Here is a 6056-nt window from a genome sequence, read left to right as displayed (position 1 = left end):
GAATCCAAAAGCTGATTGTCCCGTAGCCCAGGGACCTCCAAAAGTACTCTCCTGATTGAGAGGGTTGTAGCCTGAAGCTAACCAGTAGGGATCTCCCGTATAATCATAACCGGGAGGAAAAGTCGGCTCGAAAGGGTTGAACTGCGCTGCGCTAGCATACGCAGGGATGGGCTCTCCAAAGTTCTGTGGCGGTAGTGGCGCAACAGTCGCAGAAGTAACCTCTGAGACGGGATGCTGAGACTCTCCCATCTCTGACTCCTCGTGGAGCGGCGAGTAGCGGCCGCTACCTGAATGTCGAGGGGTGGCAATGCGAATCCCTCCTCGCGTAGACATACGCGCGTTCCTCCTTGGCCTCTGAGGCGGAGGAGGCAAAACCGGTGGTGGTGGTGGCGACGGAGTGACCACGTCGCGCAAAAAGGCCTCAGATGGGTCCTGCTGCAAAGGCGGCTGCTGAAGCTGCTGCTGCTGCTGGGAGTGGTGCTGAGAGTGCACGGGAGAACCGTGATAAGACTGGTGCATGGGAGAGTTGTGGTGGCTGGGGGTATAAAACCACTCGTGCTGCTTAAACCTCTCCTCGTAGATGTCAACACCATTGAATGGTGATCCCCTGTATGGTGACCCATCCGATATCTCAATGGGATGGTTAGGCGTGCCGGACGGTGGCAGGGAAGGGTCAGTGTCCTCGTCGACCTCCATCTCGTTACCACCAGAGAAGTGGTCTTCAGGTCCTAGTGGGTTATGACCCACTGGTTCATCCAAGTAAGCATCAGGGTTATACAGGCCCTGATAAACTGGTGCTGGGTAGTGGTGAGGTGACTGGTGTAGGGGTATGAAAGATCCATGGGAGTCATGGGGCCCATTTTCAGAATGTGGCCCAAAGGAGTGAGGTAGGGATGGCGAGGTACTCAGTGATACCGAGTGCCTGGCTGGCTCGGCTAATGATCTCCAAAGATCATGGGCTGCAGTGTTGTGCGATGCCGATGGGGCTCGCCTGTGCGAAGGCCCTGCCTCGTGGTCATGTGATGTGGCGAATCCTCCTCGTCCTCGCATACGTGGCGGCATGATGAACCTGTCAAAAACCAAACAAGTTGCACAACAAAATATATAAGACAAGCTAATAATAAAATAAAAATAAAACAAACGAAATTTGAACATTTCCTAAGTTCTTTGTCTAGACTCGAAAATCGAGGAATGTGCAATTGTGTAACTGAGATCAAACACAAAAGACTAGTGTTTAATTCACTCAGCGTTGGCTCTGATACCAACCTGTCACACCCCGATCTCCACGTGTCACCGGTGGGCCCGGTGTGGGGTACGTGACGTGGTTGGCGTCGTCATAGACAAACAACACAACATAATAATGCACAGCGGAAGCAGAATAGATTCATTTCAACTTTTAAATAAAATGTAATAATAAACATTATAAGTAGTTGAAACGGATCCACAGGCGGATCAATAAAATAAGATAAAATTGTTCAACAGTTTATTTGTCGTCCGAGCTTGCGAGACTATAGTGGACGCTCTTAGGAAACAGCCAGCCTAGTTCGTTTAGTACCTGCACTTAACCTTTTGGGAAAAATACGTCAGTTTACACTGGTAAATACAAATCAACTGACTCATTTTGAAAATGATTGAAAATTGATTTAAATGCACAAGGCATAAATATTTTTATTAACTTGGGATAATTATGCAATATAAACTTGTGAACGAATTACATGTACCCGTACTTTTGGTGGCCCGGGATCTACTGTCCGGGCTAAAGATTAAATGACACACCACAATAAAGAGTTATACACGCCGGGTGTACGCCTACACCCCGTGCTCTGGTCGTGGCCATCTCGTAAGATAATGCCAAGGATATCCGGGACACGGTCAATAACCCCCCCAAAGCCTAAAGTAAGACAAGACTGTTTAAACGAGTCGCACAAACTATTCAAGACTGTACACCCATAAGGCGCAGGATTTGTGCGCTCGATCAAGCGGTATTTTAAATACCGTACCCCAAGCCCGTATAGGGAAAATAAGTCAAAATATATTTACCTGAGCAAGTATGAATCACAATTGGTAAGTGTGGATAGCTTTTACTGGGCCTCCTAATCTGGAACAAAGGTTTATAATAACCTATTAGATTCCTAACGGGTCTTTTATTTAAGCTTTAGCTTAGACCGGTTAGTTTTAAGGACGATACGGTACAAGCGCACGATTAAGCGAAAGACCGGATAGAATGTGATTTAGACCCGACAAGTTTTGAATACTTGTATAATATGGGTATACTAAATACATTCTGGATTTTGAGATAAAAATGATAACGTTTGACCCGTTTCGGTCAATTTACGCAAACTAGTTACGTAAACCGAACCGAACGCTAAAAGGGCGTTACGGGTAGCCAACAGAGTCAAATGCAAGTTCCCTGAGATAATATGCTTTAAATATGATATAATATCAGTAAGTTATGTTCTATTATGCCCCGAATGATTTTAAACTCAATTTATGCCTTAGAAGGGCATTTTGGTCATTTAAAAGATTATAAAAGAGTCATATTAGAAATCTGAGTTTCGGGTCTGGTTTATACAGTAATTATACTTCATTTAACATATTATAACAGTAGGGTATGACCCATATACCAAACTCATCATTTAAAATCAAACTATGCACCGTAGGGGTATTTTAGTAATTTCACAAGGGCTAAAAATGCCAAAACTGGAAACCTGAGTTCATATACTTATACTTACTGTTATTATATGAAAATATACTAATTACATCAGTAGGTATGAGTCTTATATGTTTAAAATGGGTATAACGCTTACTATGCGTTAAAAATGCTAAAAATGCGATCTAGGGCCGTTTCCGGGTTTTCAAAAGAAAGCTGAGATTTTTATATTTCCAGAATGGTCAAAATAATTTATTTAACATATAAAATCATTGGAAAAAGGTTTCGGGTCAAAAGGATGTATAAAACTCATTTTATGGCTTAAACGGTCAAAACCGGCATTAACCGAATCGACTAAGCGATCTAAGATACGATCAGCCAAAAATTAAATAAAAATCATCAAAAATCCCAAAATATTATATAACATCAGTGGGTAAAAAGTTTTATATCAAAACGTGGCCTGAAATAGGTCATATGCGAAATGCGCCGTTTATGTAACATTAAGATATAGTTTTACGCTATCGGCCATAATTCAATATCTGGACCACCAACTGGTCTCAAACTTTCGGTGCAAGTTTATATATTAGAAATAAAGATTTCTACTCTTTCACTTTTCCAAAAATCACGTTTTATATCAAAAAGGGCAAAATAGTCAACTTTAAGCATAAATCGGAAACATGCAAATGAATCGGCTAAGTATAGACTCGAGTATCAAAAATTCCAGAGAGTTTTACCAAAATAAAAATGGTTCAAAATATGCTCTAATACAGATCTCAAACATGCATGCACGGATCCGAATCGATAGTCTACGAAAAAGTCGTTTTACAAGACTTTCGGTTCCGATTCGTATTTATACTCAAGATTGTCGAGTTGATGATGATAAAACACATTCTTATATCCATTATAAGTTATTTTTGATGATCAAACGGATTGCATGTCATCTACATTACCATTTAAGTTTATTTTTGCAAAAACAACTTCTGTTGACTTTTTAATAACACCTTTGACTCGACAATTAGCATGCATAAAGTGGGAATCAGAGAATACCCTTTTGAGGGTTTGTTTCCCACATAAATACCCACATATCAGTGGTTTCAATTTGAGAAATGACTGAGTAAAACTCGTTTAATCGAAAAGTCAAATAATAAGAACAACGGTTTGACTTTTAACAATTAATCAATGCAAGAACGAATTATAGAATGTTATAGAGGCTTACAAAGGTCCTAATGAAGCTTAGTTAACACTAGGAGGTGGCCTTGACGTTCAGAATTGCTCCAGAATGCCTTGAGAGCTTTTGCAAAGTTTGGGTGTTCTTGATACAATGCAAGTGCCAAGAAAATGAGTGAATGATCTGCTTTATGAGGGGAATTCAGAGGTTGAAGGGAGGTTACTGTTGTTCTAGGCATGCATGGACTATTATTGGAGCATTTTGGAGGTGCTAACAGCTGGAATGCACACAAGATTCGGACCCAAATGGCTGAAATCACGAGTTACTGCATCTGGGCTTGGGTCGCGGCCCGCTTAGGCCTGTCCAGGCGGGCCGCCTGGCCTCTGCTGCTGTCAAACTTTGCCAAACATTGGCAGTTTTGGTCCCTGTCTTCGCAATTGATGTTTCGACTAGTTATCTTGACTCGTAAACCCCCAAACTTGGTTTCTAAGAACCTTGGGACATTTACCAACATGGTAATGTCCTCGGATAACTTTGCGCTCAACCGAAAAACCATGAAATTCGACGTTGACGCTTTTAACCCCTCAAGTACGGTTTTGGCCATAACTTTCTCATACGTTAACGAAACTTCATGAAATTTTTACCACATATTCTAGTGAGTATATTCTAGCATTACAATGCTTCGGGTCTGCCAAAAGTTCACTCAGAGGTATAAATTCAACATGTTGACACTTTTGGCCCCTATAGTTTGTAATTCCTCACTTTTGTGCAATTTCCGCGTCGTATGATCCATGAACCATCCGTTTAAGGTTATAAACATTATGTAGGGTTATCATAGAGTCTATTTATCCATTGTTGACACTTTGGACCCTTACGTTCCATAGTTTTCACTGTTTGTCACTTTTAGTCCCTCTAAAGTTTGTTTTCACATACCGGAACCTTATGACACGTGTCAAGGCATTATTGGACGAAATTTTTCGAGGTGTTACAGATATCTTGTAATTAGTTAAACGATAAACGGTTAGTGGGTTTAGCTTTGTAATAGTTAGTTGTAATGTTTGGGCTAACTAAACCCAAAGGATTGGGTGATGGGGGGCGAATTGGGCCTGTCCAATTCGCAGCCCAAGAGTGTAAACCTAGCCCACTTGTAAACCTTGTGTTATATAAACAAGGTTAGACATTAGGGTTTAGGTTAATCAGCCAAAACAGTTGTGTGAGAGAGTATTTTCGTAAGAGCATAGGCTTGGACGAATTTGATAGTGGTTAGGGTTTTTGATTGATTGTAATTCCTTGTGATTAATAATCAATAGAAAACCCGGTTTGAAAGTGATTGTTGATTTCTGTTTCTACACGTTTTCTGTTAATTCTGATCAAGAGGATTCCGCACTCTTGATTGGAAAGACGATTCTGTTAAAGATCCATACATCAAGGGGACCTACAGGACGGCCCAACCGGCCACATAAGGGAAATTGGGTTATTTTTATTGTGGGCCGAGCGGATTTAATGGCTGGGATGGTAGTGGTGATGATTTTATGTTAACTGCTTGTTGGGCCGGTTGGTTTGGGAACTACGGAATGGGCCGAGTCTTAATAGTGCATTGTGTGGTTTGGTCAGTGATGTTTGTAATACGAAATCCATATGTTCCGAATGTAAATAGTGTGTTATGTCAACTGGTATCGTAAATATATTATGACCAGGATGCTTGTATGACATACGTGACGTTATATGTTTCGTTGTTTACTGTTTGAGCAATACATGTGAATAGATGCGTGAGTTGTGAATTCATGGAACTGACTGTCTCTGTTAACCACGGTAGGATTTGATTGGTTAACTCTTAAACAAGCACTTAGTTTAACCGAGCAAACCGAAGATGAGTTCACTGCTATTTTTCCAAGCATGCATCCCGGGGAGGGATATCGGGTAACGTTCCAGGGAGGAATGTCAGGTTATTGGGATGTTTGTTATTACTTATTTCTATTATATAAGACCCCTTACATCTACCGATAGTTGCCGGGGAGGCAACAAGGTTATTAGTTGATAGCGCTATTAGGTTTGGCACCCTCACACCGTACCGGGGAGGACGGGCGTGAACTAATCACCTTAAAGCATGACCAATGTTTTGGTAGATACATTGGGTTTGGGCAAATAATTCTTGTAGCCATTACGGTAATCGAGTTAATAACAACATCAAATCAAATTGTTAAACTGTTTTATACATATATCTGGTAACTAAACTCG

Source organism: Helianthus annuus, chromosome 5 (genome assembly GCF_002127325.2).
Source record: "Helianthus annuus cultivar XRQ/B chromosome 5, HanXRQr2.0-SUNRISE, whole genome shotgun sequence".
NCBI classification, from domain to species: Eukaryota; Viridiplantae; Streptophyta; class Magnoliopsida; order Asterales; family Asteraceae; genus Helianthus; species Helianthus annuus.
The sequence above is the reverse complement of the archived record's forward strand: the minus strand, read 5'-3'. Positions refer to the sequence as shown.